Genomic DNA, 22,370 nt, shown 5'->3' with positions numbered 1-22,370 from the left:
TATGCCCGAAATCGAATTCCGAGGTCCTTAGCTCGAGTTATGGAATTATGATGAAAAATTAAAAGCTTGAAAGCTTAATGATTATTAAGAAATTACTGATGTTGGATTTATTGACCTCGGTTCCGTATTTTGGTTCCGGAGCGTGGTATAGGTCCACTATAATATTTATGACTTGTCTTCCGAATTTGGCGAGAATCGGAGTTGATTTGATGTGATTCGGACGTCCGGTTGTAAAAATATAAGTTTTAAAGTTTTCTTGAAAACTTCCTTTGATTTGGTGTCCGATTCGTAGTTTTAGGTGTTATTTTGGCGATTCGATCCTGCGAGCAAGTTCGTATGATGTTTTAGAACTTGTGTGCATGTTTGGTTTGGAGCCCCGTGGGCTCGGGTGAGTTTCGGATAGGCTACAGGATGATTTCAGACTTAGGAAATCTGGTTTTCTGCAGACTTCAGGCTTCTGGTGTGTTCTTCTTCGCATTCGCGAAGGTACTCTCGCGAACGCGAAGAGCAAATCGGGCTGGCACGTGTTGTGCTTCGCGTTCGCGATATAGTGATCGTGTTCGCGAAGGCTTGAGGTTCAAAGCTTCGCCTTCGCGATAGAAGCCTCGCGATCGCGAAGGGAAAGAGACTGGCAAGGAAAATTAGCCTTCGCGTTCGTGAAGGCCAAGCCAGGCAAGCTTCGCGTTCGCGGAGTAGCCCTCGCGTTTGCAAAGAGTAAAATTTGATAGCACATAATTGTGCTTAGCGAACGCGAGACACTGACCGCGTTCGCGAAGGGTATAAATCTCATAAACAGAACTTAAGTTCTATAATGGGGTTTCGACCGATTTTCAATTCTTTCCCATTTTTGAGCTCGGGTAGTGAGATTTTTGGGCGATTTTCACGGGAATATTGGGGTAAGTATTCCTTATCCTATATTGGTTATATTTCATGATTTCATACTCATTTATATCATGAATCCTTGAATTTATGGAAGAAAAATCAGATTTTTATAAAATCTTCCAAAAACAAAAATTTAAGATTTGAAGGTCCATTTGATATCGGAATTGGACAAATTTGGTATGGTTGAACTCGTATCGGAACGGGTGTTCGGATTTCACGAGTTTTTTCAGAATTTGAGATATGGGTCCCACTGCCAAATATTTTAATGAATTTTGATGTTTTATCTAGAAAATTTGTAAATTCATATTGAATTAATTCCTATGATTAGTATTGAATATATTGAATTATTTGTGAATAGATTTGAAGCTTTCGGAGGCAAATATAAAAGGAAAAGCTGTGGTTAAATAATTGATTGGAAATTACAAAGCGAGGTAAGTGTCGGAGTTAACCTTGACTTGAGGGAATAGAATCCTTAAATTGTTTGTTATGTGAATTGCATGTAAACGACGTATAGGCGAGGTGATGAGTGTCTATACGTCGTCAAATTAATTATTTGCCTGCTTACTTGAAAAATCACAAATTATTTTTAATCATAAGTTAATTATTATAATAATTATTTCTCTCTTATTCTTTGCAAATATAAATTCTTGAATTCCTGCATTAATTATTACATGCTATTTGAATTATGTGCCTTAATTATTATTTGACATTTAGCATAATAAATATTAAATTGCCTATTTGCTCCCTGATTTCCCTAATAATTTGCTATTTATCATTGTTTGCTTCATAATTAAACCATAATTATTGTATGCTTGTTGTCTTGTAAATTTATATTAATTGTTACATTTATTGGGAAAATTTTTTCTATAAGAATTATTAAATGAAAATGTTGGAGGAGCGGGTTGCACGCCTCAACATGATTAATTATAATGAATATATTGGAGGATCGGGTTGCACGCCGCAACAGACTTATTAAAAGTCTATATTGGAGGATCGGGTTGCACGCCGCAACACTCTTATTAAAAGTTAATAATGGAGGATCGGGTTGCACGCCGCAACAGACTTGTTAAAAATTTAATATTGGAGGATCGGGTTGCACGCCGCAACAAACTTGATTAAAATGAATATGTTGGAGGAGCGGGTTGCATGCCGCAACAGAACTGAATGTGAATATATTATGAGAGCGGGTTGCACGCTGTAACAGAATTGAATGTGAATATATTGTGAGAGCGGGTTGCACGCTGCAACAGAATTGGTTGAAATAATAATGGATTATGACTGCTGGGTTAGTTTTAATTATTATAAATGAGTTACCTGATTTATTTATATTATTTGTTGTTATTATCAATATTGCGTACAGGTTAATGTAAGTGAACCGCCTTAGCCTCGTCACTACTTCGTCGAGGTTAGGCTCAGCACTTACCAGTACATGGGGTCGATTATACTGATACTACACTCTGCACTTCTTGGGCAGGTTTTGGAGTTGGTCCCAGTGGCGTACCATAGACTTGCTCGGATTTCAGCTATCAGAGGAGACTTGAGGTATAACTGCATGGCATTCGCAGTTCTGAAGTCCCCGTCTATTGTACTTTAGCTGTGTGTTTATTTTCAGACAGCTTTATTTTATTCAGACCTTTATTTATATTTATTCTAGAAGCTCGTGCACTTATGACACCAATTCTGGAATGGTTTTTAGACACCGTTGTTATTATGGATTATTTCAACATTGTTTCCGCATTTGCTTCCTTGTTATTAATAAATTTAAAAATTATTTTAAAAACGGTTAATATTATTCTAACGTTGGCTTGCCTAGCAAGTGAAATGTTAGGCGCCATCACGGTCCGAAGGTGGTAAATTCGGGTCGTGACAGTTGGTATCAGAGCACTAGGTTACATAGGTCTCACGTGTCACGAGCAAGCTTAGTAGAGTCTGAAGGATCGGTATGGAGACGTCTGTACTTATCTCTCATAGGCTATGAAGTTTAGAAACAATATCACTCATTTCTTATTCTATGGTGCGATTTTATTCTTTCATCGATAATTGAACCATTCTACTCTTATTCTCTCGCAGATGGTGAGAACACGTAATAACTCTACCGATGGACAGGACCAGAACCCCCGGTGGCAACTATGGCTAGGGGTAGAGGTCGAGGCCGAGGTCGTGCTAGAGGCCGAGGCAGAGGCCAAGTTATAGCTCAGTCCAGAGCTCGAGCAGCTGTACCTGTTGAAGAACCTCAAATAGACCTTCAGGAGGAGGTCCCAGTTCAGAATGTACCAGTTGGACCGGTTCAGGTCCCGGAAGGATTCATAGCCACTCCAGTGCTTCAGGACGCTCTAGTCCGATTAGTGAGTCTTGTGGAGGGTGTGGCCCAGAATGGTACATTTCCAGTGGCACCAGCCGTCCCACAGGATGGGGGGAGCACAAACTCCCACTAATCCCGCTCCGAAGCAGATGGCTCCCCAGAATCAGGCTCCAGCAGCCCCGCTAGTTGGGGTACTTCAGCCGGTTGTTGCGGCACAGACCGGTATTAGGCCCGCCATGTCTTTTGAGGCCTTATTGAGACTGGATAAGTTCATTAAGCTCTTTCCAGTTCACTTCAGTGGTACACCTTCTGAGGACCCACAAGATTATCTTGAACGCTGCCATGAGGTGCTGCGGAACATGGGTATAGTTGAGACCAATGGGGTAGATTTTGCTGTATTCCAGATGATGGGTTCCGCCAAGAGGTGGTGGAGATATTACGCATTGACCCGACCAGTCGGATCACCTGCACTTACCTGGGAGCAGTTCTCTCAATTATTTCTAGAGAAGTTCCTCCCTATCACACTGAGAGAGGAATTTCGCAAGCAATTCGAGCGTCTACAATAGGGCAGTATGACTGTTACTCAGTATGAGTCCCGTTTTGTGGATTTGGCCCGTCATGCTCTCCTTTTACTACCTACGGAGGGAGAGAGGGTGAGGAGGTTTATTGAGGGACTCACTCACCCTATCAGACTTCAGATGGCCAAGGAGACCGAAAGTGAGATTTCTTTTCAGGAGGCTGCTAATGTCGCAAGGAGGATCGAAATGGTTCTTGCACAGGAAAGAGGGCAGAGGTCCGATAAGAGGCCTCGTCAGTTCGGTGGTTACAGTGGTGCCTTGTCTGGAGACCGTTAGAGGTGGAGGCCAGCCAGTTAGAGGCCGTCCTAGAGATGCAGTTCAGAGTGGTGGGGCCCAGCCCCGATTTTATGCTTTTCCAACTAGGCCTTAGGCCGAGTCATCTGATGATGTGATCACAGGTATTATTCCAGTTTGCCATAGAGATGCTTCAGTTCTATTTGATCCAGGATCTACTTATTCCTATGTGTCCTCCTATTTTGCTTCATATTTGGTTGTGCCTTGTGATTCTCTGAGTGCTTCTGTGTGTATCTACACTGGTGGGAGACTCTGTAGTAGTAGATCATGTCCACCGTTTGTGTGTGGTTACTATTGGTAATCTTGAAACTAGTGTGGATCTTCTACTTCTTGATATGGTAGATTTTGATGTCATCTTAGGTATGGATTGGTTGTCTCCTTATCATGCTATATTGGACTGTCATGCCAAGACAGTGACCCTAGCTATGCCACGGTTACCTCGATTAGAGTGGAAAGGAACTCCTGGCCATTCTGCCAGCAGGGTTATTTCTTATATGAAAGCTCGGCGTATGGTAGAGAAAGGATGTCTAGTCTATTTGGCTTATATTCGTGATCCCAGTGCGGATGTCCCTTCTATGGACTCAATACCAGTTGTTCGTGAATTTTCAGAAGTATTTCCTGCAGATCTGCCAGGGATGCCACCCGACAGACATATTGACTTCTGTATTGATTTGGCTCCGGGCACTCAGCCCATTTCTATTCCACCATACCGTATGGTCCCGCCAGAGTTGAAGGAATTGAAAGAGCAGTTACAAGACTTGCTTGATCAAGGATTCATTAGACCCAGTGTCTCACCCTGGGGTGCACCAGTATTATTTGTAAAGAAGAAAGATGGCTCGATGCAGATGTGTATAGACTATCGGCAGTTGAACAGGGCCACTATCAAAAACAAATATCCGCTGCCAAGAATTGATGACTTATTTGATCAGCTTCAGGGTGCCAAGGTATTTTCGAAAATTGATTTGAGATCTGGTTACCATCAGTTGAAGATTAGGGCATCTGATGTCCCTAAGACAGCTTTTCGGACTCGGTATGGGCATTACGAGTCCCTAGTGATGTCATTTGGGTTGACACTCCAGCAACATTTATGGATTTGATGAATCGGATGTTCAAGCCTTATTTGGATTCTTTTGTGGTTGTATTCATTGATGATATCTTGATTTACTCCAGCAGTCGAGAGGAGCATGGGCAGTATCTTCGAAGTCCGCTTCACACCTTGAAGAATAATTAGTTATATGCCAAATTTTCAAAATGTGAGTTTCGGTTAGACTCAGTTGCCTTTTTGGGACATGTTGTATCGGCATAAGGCATAAAGGTGGATCCTAAGAAGATTGAGGCTGTTCAAAATTGGCCTAGACCTACTTCGGTTACAGAGATACGGAGCTTCCTGGGTTTGGCAGGTTATTATCGTCGGTTCGTGGAAGGGTTTTCATCTATAGCAAGCCCATTGATCCAGAAAGGTGTTCCATTCAGATGGTCAGACGAGTATGAGTTGAGCTTTTAGAAGCTCAAGACTGGTTTGACTACGGTGCCAGTATTGGTATTACCCACAGGCTCAGGATCATATACGATATATTGTGACGCATCTCACATTGGGCTTGATGCAGTATTAATGCAAGATGGCAAGGTAATTGCATATGCGTCGCGGCAGTTGAAAGTGCACCAGAAGAATTATCATGTTCATGACTTAGAATTGGCAGCCATTGTTCATGCGCTGAAGATTTGGAGGCACTACCTCTACGATGTCTCGTGTGAGGTATTTACTAATCATCGTAGCCTGCAGTATCTGTTCAAACAAAAAGATCTTAATTTGAGGCAGAGAAGATGGTTGGAGTTGTTGAAAGACTATGATATTACCATTTTGTATCACCCCGGAAAGGCCAATGTGGTGGCCGATGCTTTGAGTAGAAAGGTTGTGAGTATGGGCAGTCTTGCGTATATCCGGTTGGTGAGAGGCCATTAGCTGTAGATGTTCAGACTTTAGCTAATCAGTTTGTGAGGTTAGATGTTTCAGAACCCAGTCGGGTTCTAGCTTGTACAGTCGCTCGGTCTTCTTTATATGAGCGCATCAGAGAGAGGCAGTATGATGATCCTCATTTACTTGTCCTTAAGGACACGGTGCGGCAAGGTGATGCCAAACAGGTTGTTGCGGGGGAAGATGGAGTTCTGCGAATGCAGGACCGTATTTGTGTGCCTAATGTGGATGGGCTTCGTGAATTAATTCTTGAAGAAGCACACAGTTCCAGGTATTCTATTCATCCAGGTACCGCTAAAATATATCAAGATTTGCAGCAACATTATTGGTGAAGGAGAATGAAAAAGGATATAGTTGCACATGTAGCTCGGTGTCTAAATTGTCAGCAAGTTAAGTACGATCATCAAAGACCTGGTGGTTTGCTTCAGAAGTTAGAAATTTCTAAGTGGAAGGGGAGCGTATCACTATGGATTTTGTTGTTGGGCTCCCACGGGCACAGAGAAAATTTGACGCAATTTGGGTCATTGTGGACAGGTTGACCAAGTCAGCCATTTCATTCCAGTGGCAGTTACCTATTCTTCAGAGAGGTTAGCTGAAATTTACATTTGTGAGATTGTCCGCCTTCATGGTGTGCCCGTGTCTATTATTTCAGATCGAGGTACGCAGTTTACCTCACATTTGTGGAGGGTTGTACATCGTGAGTTAGGCACGTGGGTGGAGTTGAGTATAATATTTCATCCACAGACAGACGGACAGTCAGAGCGCACTATTCAGATATTGGAAGATATGCTTCGCGCTTGTGTTATAGATTTTGGAGGTTCTTGGGATCATTTCTTACCACTTGCGGAGTTTGCTTATAATAATAGCTACCATTCGAGCATTCAGATGGCTCCATATGAGGCATTATACGGAAGGCGATGCCGATCGCCAGTTGGTTGGTTTGAACCAGGAGAGGCTCGGTTGTTGGGTACCGATTTGGTACAGGATGCCTTGGATAAGGTCAAGATTATTCATGATCGACTTCGCACAGCTCAATCTAGGCAAAAGCATTATGCCGACCGTAAAGTTCGTGATATTGCATTCATGGTTGGAGAACGAATATTGCTCCGGGTTTCACCTATGAAAGGTGTAATGAGGTTCGGAAAGAAGGGCAAGTTGAGCCCTAGGTATATCGGACCCTTTGGAATTCTTGAAAGGGTGGGTGAAGTAGCCTACAGGCTTGCATTACCACCTAGTTTATCAACGGTTTATCTGGTGTTCCATGTGTCGATGCTCCGGAAATATTATGGTGATCCGTCCCATGTGTTAGATTTCAGCTCAGTCCAATTGGACAAAGATTTGACTTACGAGGAGGAGGCGGTGGCTATTCTAGCCCGGCAGGTCCGACAGTTGAGGTCTAAGAGTTATCCTTCAGTTCGGGTGCAATGGAGAGGTCAGTCGGTAGAGGCATCTACCTGGGAGTCCGAGTCAGACATGCGGAGTAAATATCCACACCTTTTCTCCAGCTCAGGTACTTTTTTCTAACTCCGTTAGAGGACGAACGTTTGTTTTAGAGGTGGAGAATGTGATGACCCAAAATGTTATCTTTAAATTTAATAAGTAATTTTGTATTCTAAGACCTCGAAAAGTACCATTTATCATTCCTCGACTTACGTGCGCAGTCCGTACATTTTTCCGGAAAGTTTTTATGTGAAAAATGGATTAAAATGGGAAATAGAGCTTTAAAACTCAACTAAGTTGACTTTGGTCAATATTTTGAGCAAACGGACCCGGATCAGTGTTTTAAAAATTCATGTAGGTCCGTATCGTGATTTGGGACTTGGGCGTATGCCCAGAATCAAATTCCGAGATCCCTAGCCCGAGTTATGGAATTTTGATGAAAAATTAAAAGCTTGAAAGCTTAATGATTTCTAAGAAATTACTGATGTTGGATTTATTGACCTCGGGTACGTATTTTGGTTGCAGAGCCCGATATAGGTCCACTATAATATTTATGACTTGTCTGCCGAATTTGGTGAGAATCAGAGTTGATTTGACGTGATTCGGACGTCTGGTTGTAAAAATATAAGTTTTAAAGTTTTCTTGAAAACTTCCTTTGATTTGGTGTCCGATTCGTAGTTCTAGGTGTTATTTTGGCGATTCAATCATGCGAGCAAGTTCGTATGATATTTTAAAACTTGTGTGCATGTTTAGTTTGGAGCCTCGAGGGCTCGAGTGAGTTTCGGATAGGCTACGGGATGATTTTGGACTTAGGAAAGAGACTGGCCAGGAAAATTAGCCTTCGCGTTCACGAAGGCCAAGCCAGGCAAGCTTCGCGTTCGCGAAGTAGTCCTCGCGTTTACGAAGAGTAAAATTTGACAGCACATAATTGTGCTTCGCGAACGCGAGGCACTGACCGCGTTCGCGAAGGGTAAAAATCCCAGAAACAGAACTTAAGTTCTGAAAATGGGGTTTCGACCCATTTTCAATATTTTCCCATTTTTGAGCTCGGGTAGTGAGATTTTTGGGCTATTTTTACGGGAAAACATTGGGGTAAGTATTCCTTATCCTATATTGATTATATTTTATGATTTTATACTCATTTATATCATGAATCCGTGAATTTATGGAAGAAAAATCAGATTTTTATAAAATCTTCCAAAAACGAAAATTTAAGATTTGAAGGTCCATTTGATATCGGAATTGGACAAATTTAGTATGGTTAAACTCGTATCAGAACGAGTGTTCGGATTTCGTAAGTTTTTCCAGGATTTGAGATGTGGGTCCCACTGCCAAATATTTTAATGAATTTCGGATTTTTTATCCGGAAAAGTTATAAATTCATATGGAATTAATTCCTATGATTAGTATTGAATATATTGAATTGTTTGTGAATAGATTTGAAGCTTTCGGAGGCAAATTTAAAAGGAAAAGCTGTGGTTGAATAATTAATTGGAAATTGCAAAGCGAGGTAAGTGTCGGGGTTAACCTTGACTTGAGGAAATAGAATCCTTAAATTATTTGTTATGTGAATTGCATGTAAACGATGTATAGGCGAGGCGACGAGTGTCTATACGTCGTCAAATTAATTGTTTGCCTGCTTACTTGAAAAATCACAAATTGTTTTAAATCATAAGTTAATTATTATAATAATTGTTTCTCTCTTATTATTTGCAAATATAAATTCTTGAATTCCTGCATTAATTGTTACATACTATTTGAATTATGTGCCTTAATTGTTATTTGACATTTAGCATAATAAATATTAAACTTCTTATTTGCTCCCTGATATCCCTAATAATTTGCTATTTGTCATTGTTTGCTTCATAATTAAACCATAATTATTGTATGCTTGTTGTCTTGTAAATTTATATTAATTGTTACATTTATTGGGAAAATTTCTTCTATAAGAATTATTAAATGAAAATATTGGAGGAGCGGGTTGCACGCCTCAACATGATTAATTATAATGAATATATTGGAGGATCGGGTTGCACGCCACAACAGACTTATTAAAAGTCAATATTGGAGGATTGGGTTGCACGCCGCAACAGACTTGTTAAAAAGTTAATATTGGAGGATCGGGTTGCACGCCGCAACAGACTTGATTAAAATGAATATGTTGGAGGAGCGGGTTGCACGCCGCAACAGAACTGAATGTGAATATATTGTGAGAGCGGGTTGCACGCTGCAACAGAATCGAACGTGAATATATTATGAGAGCGGGTTGCACGCTACAACAGAATTGGTTGAAATAATAATGGATTATGATTGCTGGGTTGGTTTCAATTATTATAAATGAGTTACATGATTTATTTATATTATTTGTTGTTATTATCAATACTGCGTACAGGTTAATATAAGTGAACCGCCTTAGCCTCGTCACTACTTCGTCGATGTTAGGCTCAGCACTTACCAGTACATGGGGTCGATTGTACTGATACTACACTCTGCACTTCTTGTGCAGATTTTGGAGTTGGTCCAAGCGGTGTACCATAGACTTGCTCGGATTTCAGCTATCAGAGGAGACTTGAGGTATAACTGCATGGCGTTCGCAGTTCTGAAGTCCCCGTCTATTGTACTTTAGCTGTGTGTTTATTTCCAGACAGCTTTATTTTATTCAGACATTTATTTGTATTTATTCTAGAAGCTCGTGCACTTGTGACACCAATTCTGGGATGGTATTTAGACACCGTTATTATTATGGATTATTTCAAAATTGCTTCCGCATTTGCTTCCTTGTTATTAATAAATTTAAAAATTATTTTAAAAACGGTTAATATTATTCTAACGTTGGCTTGCCTAGCAAGTGAAATGTTAGGCACCATCACGGTCCGAAGGTGGGAAATTCGGGTCGTGACACCTTCCACTCAAGGACAAAAGCAGCTTGGGAGTAGGACTGGGGTTCAAATATAGAGAGAGCACCAGCAGCTGTAAGGAAGTAGCATGCCTGGAACAAGAAGGGAGATAACAAACATAGTTCTAGAGGTAACTTAGTGGATTGTAAGGTCTGGAATACTTTCTGACAATGGGAGGAGAAGTAAAAGGAGCAGGAGAAAGAGAGGAAGAAGGAGAAGAGGGAAAATCACCAGAAGGAGGTGAAGGTTAGGGAAAATCCTCATTCCTCTCCTCACCAGAATGAGGAGAGGAAGAAAGAGCAGAGACAGAAGGAAACATATCATGCAGAAGAGGGCTGGGGAGGAAAAACAGTAGAATGAGTGGAGGAAGGCTAGGCAAAAGGAAAGATAGTCTCATGGAAGATAACATCTTTGGAGACAAATGTAAGACTTAGAGACAAGATTATACATCTTATAGCCCTTTTTAGCAAAGGGGTAACCCAAAAAGACACATGGGACAGACCTAGCCCCAAAAGACACCCAAAGGATCTAAATGGCCATAAGAAGGAGGATGCCCATAGAGGAGTTCAAAGGGGCTTTTGTGATGGAGTAATGGGAAAGGAAACCTATTGATAAAATAAGTTGCAGTGAGAATGCGATCACCCTAGAAAGAAGTAGGCAAGCTGGATTGAAAAAGTAAAGCTCTTGCAGTTTCAAGCAAGTGTCTGTGTTTTCTCTTAACTATACCATTTTGTTGAGGAGTGTGGGGGCAAGAAGTCTGGTGAATGATGCCTTTCTCAACAAAGAATTTGGAACCAGAAGTAGAAAAACCCAACTCTAAAGCATTGTCACTCCTAACAGTTTAAACTTTAATGTGAAAGTGAGTCTCAACCATGGCTAAGAAAGATTTAAGGAGGTCAAAAGCATTGCTTTTGGATCCAAGAAGATGGGTCCAGGTAGCCCTAGTATAGTCATCAACTATAGTAAGAAAGTACCTGGCACCACCTAATATGAGGGAATGGTAAGGACTCCAAGTATCAACATGTATCAATTGAAATAGAGAAGACGATTGAATGAAGCTATCAGGGAAAGGTAACCTAGTTTGCCTAGCCAAAGGACATATAGTACCGGGGAAAGATTGCTTAGGAGATAGACAAGAATTAATATCAGAAATATGCTTCATCTTAGAAAAAGGTGCATGACCTAGTCTAAAATGCCAAAGAACATCCATTTTATTAATAGTGGAATGAGAGGAATTACAAACAGGATCAACAGGAAAAACAAGTAGATGAACACATAGCAACAATAGGAAAAGAAACAACAGATGTGAAAAATATGGCATGGATGTAGGGTGAGGAGAAATGTTCAGCTTGTATAACCCTTTGTCCAGTTTACCAAGAACCGGTGGCTTCTTTAGAGACGGGCCTTGTAAAACATACACAACCTTAGAAAACTGAGTAATGCTATCAAATTGTGCCACTAGCTGATAAACAGAGATAAGGTTATACAGAAAAGTAGGAACATAAAGGACATTATGAAGAATGAAATTGGAAAATAAAGTTAAAGATCCAGTAAGTGTAGCCTTAACTTTATATCCATTAGGGAGAGAAACAAGACAAGGAACAGTAAGAGGTTGTAGATTAAAAAAAAGAGACTTTTGAGAAGTAATATGATCAGATGCCCCAGAGTCAAGAATCCAAGCTGAACTTTCTACTTATGAGAATAAGGCAGGTTTAAGTAATACACTGTGAGTAACAATCCTACTAACAAAGTAGGCAGAGGCCATGAGAGAATAAGAAGGATCTAGGATGACATGAGACAGTTGCAGAAGTAGCATCAAATGAGAATATTGCTCCTTGGTCAGCCCCTGATACTCCAGAGTGTTGATCAGTTGCAGCATGAGCAAGTACATTAATGGGACTAGGACTAGAACAGACAGAGTCAGAGGAAGATCCAATAGCAGCATTGGCAGATGCCTTTCTGAGGTGTAGCATTATTGGTGAATTTAAAATTGGGTGAAAAACCATGGAGCTTGTAGCACTTCTCAATGTTATGTCCAGGTTTTTTGCAGTATTTACAAATGAGAGACTTTGAAGACTCAAAATTCACTCGAGGGGCATAAGAAGGTTTAGATGTACCAACATTAAAAGAAGTAGATTATGAGGTAAATTGAGAGATAGAAGACACATGTCTCTGTTTCTCTTCACTTAGCAGAATGTTGTACACAATATCTATAGAGGGGAGGGGCTTTAGCATAATGATGTTGCTGCGCACCTGAACATACATATCATTCAGCCCCATCAAGAACTGGTAAACACGTTTCTCCTCCTATGCCTTGACATCACCACCACAAGTACACTTACTCTCAGAAATAGAAGCGAACTCATCCCATAGTTACTTTATTTTATTGAAATAAGAGGCAATGTCAAGAGCCCCTTGAGAAATGTTAGCTAATTCCCTTTTAACTCAACAACTCTAGCCCCATCATGCCTACTCATACCTACTCTCTAATTCTCTCCAAATATCCTTAGCATATTCAGAACACACGACTGTGTGATGAATTTGCTTAGTGACAGAGTTGGCAAGCTATGCAACAATTAGATCATTGCATCTCTGCCACTGTCGCATGAGAGGAGATCCCTCAGGAGGTTTCTCAATAGTCCAATGGATAAAATCTAGTTTATTTCTAACGGAAATGGCAACCAGTACAGATCGTCACCAACTCCCATAATAGGTCCCATCAAAGGGCTTAGAGACTAAAGAGCTCCCCAACAAATCAGAAGGGTGAACATATAGAGGATGGCAATGGTGAGTATAATCGTCAGGATGGATAGGAAGACGAGTGTATGTTGGTGTAGTATCACTTGTAGGGTCAGAAGTACATGAAGGCGAAGATGCATCATTCACCGCCATTAAAAACCAAAAAAATTACTAACAACACTAAACCTAGTGAACAATCACAAGATAATGGGAGAAATTAAAAGAGAGTACCAACTCTTCTCGCAACCAGAGAAGATACGGCCTTGAAATTAAAGGAAAATCATCAACAAACCCTAACACGTACTGTTTGGGCCATGATACGCAGATTTGAAGCAACAATCCGTGAAGAAGCAACATCCTCGTGTTGTGAAGAAGAAAAAAACCCATAAAATGGCTCAATCAGTGAAGAATTCGTTGATTTTGTCAGTTTCGACGGAGATCGTGACGGTGATGAAATTCGACGAGGGTAACATCGGAAGAAAGAGGAACACCGAATCTATAAGATTTCGAGTTCTGATACCATGTTGACAACAACAATGGAGATGAAATCGATCAGATTTATTCTAGGATTTGAGAGCAAACGAGAGAGAGCTTTTGATATTATTGATGTAATGAAAGAATGAAAAAATGATCTATCGTTACAATTGAGAGGCCCAAGTAATATATGTACATAACCCGACTTCCCCTTTAGCCCATCTTGGATAATATAGTTACAAATCAAAGAAAAGTGGGCTTAGCCCAGTACAAATAATACTAAAACAGAAATGGGTCTAACAAACTAACTACTAACTAATCAGGACTTGGTGGTATATTTCTAACAGTGATTATTGGGTGTACGAACAACGTCTCACATTGGTAGCTGAAAAGATTCGGAGTCTACATATAAGATGTAGGGATTTCCTAATGGTGTGAGACCTTAAGAAAAACAGTGCGTGCTTGGCCCAAAGCGAACAATATCACACCATATTAAGAGTATGATTGGGTCGTTTTAGCCCTAACAGTTAAAATGTTGATCGCTACACCTAATTACTCAATTATGACTTCCTTTGAATTAGGCAGAGAAATAGAAAAAGGAAGAAAATTGTAATCTTAGAGAACGGAAATTAAGAAAAGGAACGTTTCTCTTTGACTCATAAAAGAGTTGCCCAATTTATTATTTCCCTTCACATTTATCTTTCTAGCAAAGCAATGTTAAATGTTGAATGTTCCCCAATTAGGAAAAGTGTTAAATGTGTTCCTAATTGTCTTTTACGTTTCCTCTCTTAAGTTTCTTTTATTTCCTAGTTTGTGCATTGTACACTGCATCTTAGAGCAATGCCGGGGCCAAGCAAAGTACCAGAAAAAGCACATATGTATAATGCAGTATTTGTACAAGTTTTATAAGCAAGAGAATAAAATAGTTGGAGAGTTCAACACAGTCGTTTCTTCGCAAATCCCCTTAGCAATTCCATTCATTACTAAATAAACACTAAATAAAAAATATGATATGAGCATGAGTATACATTTTGTCCCCTTCACTTATCGCTCTAACAAATCCATTATTACGATTTAAAAGCTAAATAAGAAAATGACTTGTGATTGAACTTTTGGTTCAACACTTCAACTCTTATACTTTCATGTACAACCTACTATTAATAATTTTTCCCCTACATAAGCGCATGATATAATATTTTAGTCAGAAATTATGTAGTTGAGTGATTACCTATGGAGATTAAACATATGTATAGACGGTATAAAAATTGTTTACTTATAAAAAGTTTACAATAAATTCTTATATTGAACATTAATTGATAATTATACAAATAAAAATACTCTACCTATCCTAGTTTATATGATGCAAGCATCGAATTTAAGAAATAAAAAAATACTTTTATAACTTGCTCTCTAAAATAAATCATAACTAGTTATTTCGGTATAAATTATCTTATTATAAATAAATATAAAGTTTAAAATTAATTATTTTTAAATATAAAATATATTGTATTTCTTTAAGATAAACTAAAATGCAGAAAGCGCGACTTAGGTGGTTTGGTCATGTGAGGAGGAGGAGCACAGGCGCACCGATGAGGAGGTGTGAGAGGTTGATATTGGAGGGACTGCGGAGAGGTAGAGGTATGCTAAAGAAGAGGTGGGGAGAGGTGATTAGGCAAGACATGGCACAACTTCAGCTGACCGAGGACATGACCCTTGATAAGAAGGTATGGGGTCGAGGATTAAGCCAGTAGAGTAGGTAGTCTAGAGTGTTCATAACAGTAGTATTAACACGCAGTCTCGCTTTCTGTTGGTAGAGTACGTTTTTATGACTAACCGTTACTTTTTTCATTGTTGATTACCTTACTGTCTTGTTGTTTTTATTATGCTTTTATATGACTTTTTGGTACTGTCCCTTCTTGTCTATATTTTCATTAATGTGGTGCTTATGCTTTACTAAGCCGATGGTCTATTAGAAACAACCTCTCTATCCTCACAAGGTAGGGGTAATGTCACGACCCAAAATTTCTGTGATGACCCAAAATATAATCTTTAAATTTAATGAGTAATTCTATGTTCTAAGACATTGAAAACCACCATTTATCATTCCTCGACTTGCGTGCGCAGTCCGTATAATTTTTCGGAAAGTTTTTTATGTGAAAAATGGATTAAAATGTGAAATAGAGCTTTAAAACTCAATTAAGTTGACTTTGGTCAACATTTTGAGCAAACGAACTCGGATCAATTCTTTGATAATTCCGGTAGCTCCGTATCATGATTTGGGACTTAGGCGTATGCCCGGAATCGAATTCCGAGGTCCCTAGCCCGAGATATGGAATTTTGATGAAAAACTTAAAAGCTTGAAAGCTTAATAATTTTTAAGAAATTACTGATGTTGGATTTATTGACCTCGGGTCCGTATTTTAGTTTCGGAGCCCGGTATAGGTCCACTATAATATTTATAACTTGTCTGCCGAATTTGGTGAGAATTGGAGTTGATTTGACGTGATTCGGACGTCCGGTTGTAAAAATATAAGTTTTAAAGTTTTCTTGAAAACTTTCTTTGATTTGATATCCGATTCGTAGTTCTAGGTGTTAGTTTGGCGATTTGATCACGCGAGCAAGTTCGTATGATATTTTAGGACTTGTGTGCATGTTTGGTTTGGAGCCCCGTGGGCTCGGGTAAGTTTCGGATATGCTACGGATGTTTTGGACTTTGAAAATCTGGTATTTTGATACAGCAGGTGTTCTGCCATGTCCTTCTCCGCGTTCGCGAAGGTACTCTCGCGAATGCGAAGAGTAAACTGGGCAGCTGAAGTTTTCTTCTTCGCGAATGCGAAGCGATGGGGGCATTACCCTTCGCGAACGCGACCAGCTCTTCGCGAACACGTAGTGTTAGGCACACCTAGGGGAGGGTTGATCATTCCTTCATCGCGAACGCGAGCCATGCCTCGCGAACGCGAAGGCCAAGGGGAAAGCATTCACGAACGCGAAGGAGGACTCGCAAACACGAAAGCCACGGGCTGCTACTCATCGCGAACGCGACAGGCCCTTCGCGAACGCGAAGAAGGCCTGACCCCTGTTACTTAAAACAGAACCAAAACGGGATTTTTCCCATTTTTCACAAACCCTCAATTATAACTCGGCTTAGGGGCGATTTCAAAGGAGTTTTTTACGATTTCGAACTGGGTAAGTGTTCTTTATCATATATTGATTGTATTTCATAAATCTAAGCCTATATTCATCATTTATTTCGGATTTAGATGGAAGAAATTGGAATTTTTGTAAAACTTTTCAAAAACGAAAATTTAAGATTTAAAGGTCCATTTGATATCGGAATTGGACAAATTTTGTATGGTTGAAATCGTATCAGAACGGGTGTTCGGATTTCACATGTTTTTTCGGGACTTGAGACGTGGGTTCCACTGCCGAATATTTTAATGAATTTCTATTTTTATCCGAAAAATTTATAAATTCATATGGAATTAATTCCTATGATTCGTATTAAATATATCGAATTGTTTGTGAATAGATTTGAAGCTTTCGGAGGCAAATTTAAAAGGAAAAGCTGTGGTTGAATAATTGATTGGAATTTGCAAAGCGAGGTAAGTGTCGTGGTTAACCTTGACTTGAGGGAATAGAACCCTTAAATTATTTGTTATGTGAATTGTATGTGAACGACGTATAGGCGAGGTGACGAGTGTCTATACATTGTCAAATTAATTATTTGCCTGCTTACTTGAAAAATCATAAATTATTTTTAATCATAAATTAATTATTATAATAATTGTTTCTCTCTTATTCTTTGTCAAATATTGATTCTTGAATTCCTGCATTAATTGTTACATGCTATTTAAATTATGTGCCTTAATTGTTATTTGACATTTAGCATATTAAATATTAAACTGCCTATTTGCTCCATGATTTCCATAATAATTAGCTATTTGTCATTGTTTACTTCATAATTAAACCATAGTTATTGTATGCTTGTTGTCTTATAATTTTATATTAATTGTTACATTTATTAGGAAAATTTCTTCTATAAGAATTGGTAAATGAATATGTTGGAGGAGCGGGTTGCACGCCGCAACAGGATTGATTATAATGAATATATTGGAGGATCGGGTTGCACGCCGCAACAGACTTATTAAAAGTCTATATTGGAGGATCGGGTTGCGGCGTCTATATTGGAGGATCGGGTTGCACGCCGCAACAAACTTATTAAAAGGTCCATATTGGAGGATCGGGTTGTATGCTGCAACAGACTTATTAAAAGTCAATATTGGGGGATCGGATTACACGCCGCAATAGACTTATTGAAAAGTCAATATTGGGGGATCGGATTGCACGCTGCAACAAATTTATTTAAAAGTCTATATATATACTTGGTTGAAATAAATATATGGCAGACTTGATAAAAAGAAATGTATATTAGGAGAGCGGGTTGCACGCTGCAATAGAAATGAATGTGAATATATTATGAGATCGTGTTACACGCTGCAACAGAATTAGTTGAAATGATAATGGATTATGACTACTGAGTTGGCTTCAATTATTATAAATGAGTCACATGTTTTATTTCTATTATTTGTTGTTGTCATTAATATTGCGTACAGGTTAATGTAAGTGAACCGCCTTAGCCTTGTCACTACTTCGTCGAGGTTAGGCTTAGCACTTACCATTACACGGGATCGGTTGTACTGATACTACACTCTGTACTTCTTGTGCAGATTTTGAAGTTGGTCCCAGTGGCGTACCGTAGACTTACTCGGATTTCAGCTACTAGAGGAGACTCGAGGTATAATTGCATGGCTTCCGCAATTCTGGAGTCCCCGTCTATTTTACTTTAGTTGTGTGTTTATTTCCATACAGCTTTATTTTATTCAGACCTTATTTGTATTTATTCTAGAAGCTCGTGCACTTGTGACACTAATTCTGGGATAGTATTTAGACACCGTTATTTTTATGGATTATTCACTATATTTCAAACTTGCTTCCGCATTTGTTCTTGGATTATTAATAATTTAAAAATTATTTAAAAAATTGGTTAATATTATTCTAACGTTGGCTTGCCTAGCAAGTGAAATGTTAGGCGCCATCACAATCCGAAGGTGGAAATTTTGGGTCGTGACAGTTGGTATCAGAGCACTAGGTTAAATAGGTCTCATGAGTCACGAGCAAGCTTAGTAGAGTCTGAAGGATCGGTACGGAGACGTCTGTACTTATCTCTCAAAGGCTATGAAGTTTAGGAACAATATCACTTCTTTCTTATTCTGTCGTGCGATTTTATTCTATCATCGATAATTGAACCATTCTACTCTTATTCTCTCGCAGATGGTGAGAACACGTAATACCTCTACCGATCACTACTAAAAAAATCAGGTTTAAGCAACGGGCAAATTCTGTAGCTAAACAGAAATATCCGTCACTAATCTCATTTAGCGATGGATTAGCAATGGATTATCAAGAAATTCTACTAGCTACGAGTATTTTAGCGACAGATCAGCGACGACGTTCGTAACTAATTCCAATTTTTTTGTAGTGGATGGACAGGGACCAGAACCCCCGATGACAACTATGGCCAAGGGTAGAGGTCGAGGCCGAGGTCATGCAAGAGGCTGAGGCCGAGGTAGAGCTCAGTCCAGAGCTCGAGCAGCTGCACCTATTATAGAACCTCAGGTGGATCTTCAGGAGGAAGTTCCAGTTCAGAATGTACTAGTTGGACTAGTTCAGGTCCCGGAAGGATTCATAGCCACTCCAGTACTTCAGGTCGCTCTAGTCTATTTGGTAAGTCTTATAGAGGGCGTGGCCCAGAATGGTACATTTCCAATGGCACCAGCTGTCTCACAGGCTGGGGGAGGAGCACAAAGTCCCACTACTCCCACTCCGGAGCAGATGGCTCCCCAGAATCAGGCTCCAGCAGCCTCGCCAGTTAGGGTAGTTCAGCCAGTTGTTGCGGCACAGATCGGTGATAGGCCCGCCATGTATTTTGAGGCCTTATTGAGACTGGTTAAGTTTACTAAGCTCTTTCCAGTTCACTTCGGTGGTACACCTTCTGAGGACCCACAGGATTATCTTGAACGCTACCTCGAGGTGCTGCAGAACATGGGTATAGTTGAGACCAATGGAGTTGATTTTGCTGTATTTCAGATGACGGGTTCCACCAAGAGGTGGTAGAGAGATTATATATTGACCCGACCAGTCGGATCGCCTGTACTTACCTGGGAGCAGTTCTCCCAGCTATTTCTGGAGAAGTTCCTTCCTATCACACTGAGAGAGGAATTCCGCAAGCAATTTGAGCGTCTACAGCAGGGTAGTATGACTGTTACTCAGTATGAGTCCCGTTTTGTGGGTTTGACCCGTCATGCTCTCCTTTTACTACCTACGGAGGGAGAGTGAGTGAGGAGGTTTATTGAGGGACTCACTCACCCTATCAGACTTCAGATGGCCAAGGAAATCGGAAGTGAGATTTCTTTTCAGGCAGCTGCTAATGTCGCCAGAAGGATTAAGATGGTAGTTACACAGGAGAGAGGGCAGAGGTCTGATAAGAGGCCTCGTCAGTTCGGTGGTTTCAGTGGTGTCTCGTCTGGAAACAGGGGTAATTTTGGTAGGGGTCATCCTCCCAGACCGTTTCATTCAGCTCCTATCAGTGCATCACCACTCCAAAGTTACTACAACAGTTATCCGGCCCATTTAGGTCAGCTTCAGCTTCAGCAGCCACGGCATCAGGATAGGTGTTATGAGTGTGGGAACATTGGTCACATCAGGAGGTATTGCCCTAGATTGGCGAGTAACAGATCTCGGCAAGATTCTCGTGCCATCATACCAGCACCGGTTGCTTCACCGCCTACCCAGCCAGCTAGAGGTAGGGGTCAGACAGCTAGAGGTGGAGGTCACGCTATTAGAGGTGGAGGTCAGGCCATTAGAGGTGGAGGTCAGACCGTTAGAGGTGGAGGCCAGCCAGTTAGAGGCCGTCTTAGAGATACAGTTCAGAGTGGTGGGGCCCAGCCCCGATTTTATGCTTTTCCAACTAGGCCTTAGGCCGAGTCATCTGATGATGTGATCACAGGTATTATTCCAGTTTGCCATAGAGATGCTTCAGTTCTATTTGATCCAGGATCTACTTATTCCTATGTGTCCTCCTATTTTGCTTCATATTTGGTTGTGCCTTGTGATTCTCTGAGTGCTTTTGTGTGTGTATCTACACTGGTGGGAGACTCTGTTGTAGTAGATCATGTCTATCGTTCGTGTGTGGTTACTATTGGTAATCTTGAGACTAGTGTGGATCTTTTACTTCTTGATATGGTAGATTTTGATGTCATCTTGGGTATGGATTGGCCATCTCCTTATCATGCTATATTGTACTGTCATGCCAAGACAGTGACCCTAACTATACTGGGGTTACCTCGGTTAGAGTGGAAAGGAACTCCTGGCCATTCTGCCAGCAGGGTTATTTCTTATATGAAAGCTTGGCGTATGGTAGAGAAAGGGTGTCTAGCCTATTTGGCCTATATTCGCGATCCCAGTGCGGATGTTCCTTCTGTAGACTCAATACCAGTTGTTCGTGAATTTCCAGAAGTATTTCCTGCAGATTTGCCGGGGATACCACCCGATAGAAATATTAATTTCTGTATTGATTTGGCTCTGGGCATTCAGCCCATTTCTATTCCACCATATCGTATGGCCCCGCCAGAGTTAAAAGAATTGAAAGAGCAGTTACAAGACTTGCTTGATCAGGGATTCATTAGATCCGGTGTCTCGCCCTGGGGTGCACCAGTATTATTTGTAAAGAAGAAAGATGGCTCTATGCGGATGTGTATAGACTATCGGCAGTTGAACAAGGCCACTATCAAAAACAAATATCCGCTGCCAAGAATTGATGACTTATTTGATCAGTTTCAAGGTGCTAAGGTATTTTCGAAGATCGATTTGAGGTTTGGTTACCATCAATTGAAGATTAGGGCATCTGATGTCCCTAAAATAGCTTTTCGAACGCGGTATGGGCATTACGAATTCCTAGTGATGTCATTTGGGTTGACAAATGCCCCAGCAGCATTTATGGATTTGATGAATCGGGTGTTCAAGCCTTATTTGGATTCTTTTGTGGTTGTATTCATTGATGATATCTTGATTTACTCCAGTAGTCGAGAGGAACATGAGCAACATCTTCGAAGTGTGCTTCACACCTTGAAGAATAATCAGTTATATGCCAAGTTTTCAAAATGTGAGTTTTGGTTAGACTTAGTTGCCTTTTTTTGACATGTTGTATCGGCAGAAGGTATAAAGGTGGATCCTAAGAAGATTGAGGCTGTTCAGAATTGGCCTAGACCTACTTCGGTTACAGAGATCCGGAGTTTCCTGGGTTTGGCAAGTTATTATCGTCGGTTCGTGGAAGGGTTTCAATCTATAGCAAACCCATTGACCAGCTTGATCCAGAAAGGTGTCCCATTCATATGGTCAGACAAATGTGAGTTGAGCTTTCAAAAGCTCAAGACCGCTTTGACTACGGCGGCAGTGTTGATATTACCCACAGGTTCAGGTTAGTATACGGTATATTGTGACGCATCTCACATTGGGCTTGGTGCAATATTAATTCAAGATGGCAAGGTAATTGCATATACGTCGTGGTAGTTGAAAGTTCACGAGAAGAATTATCCTGTTCATGATTTAGAATTGGCAGCCATTGTTCATGAGCTAAAGATTTGGAGGCATTACCTATACGGTGTCTCGTGTGAGGTATTTACTGATCATCGCAGCCTTCAGTATCTGTTCAAACAAAAAGATCTTAATTT

This window comes from Nicotiana tomentosiformis, chromosome 3 (genome assembly GCF_000390325.3).
Source record: "Nicotiana tomentosiformis chromosome 3, ASM39032v3, whole genome shotgun sequence".
NCBI lineage: Eukaryota > Viridiplantae > Streptophyta > Magnoliopsida > Solanales > Solanaceae > Nicotiana > Nicotiana tomentosiformis.
Note: the sequence above shows the minus strand (reverse complement) of the source record.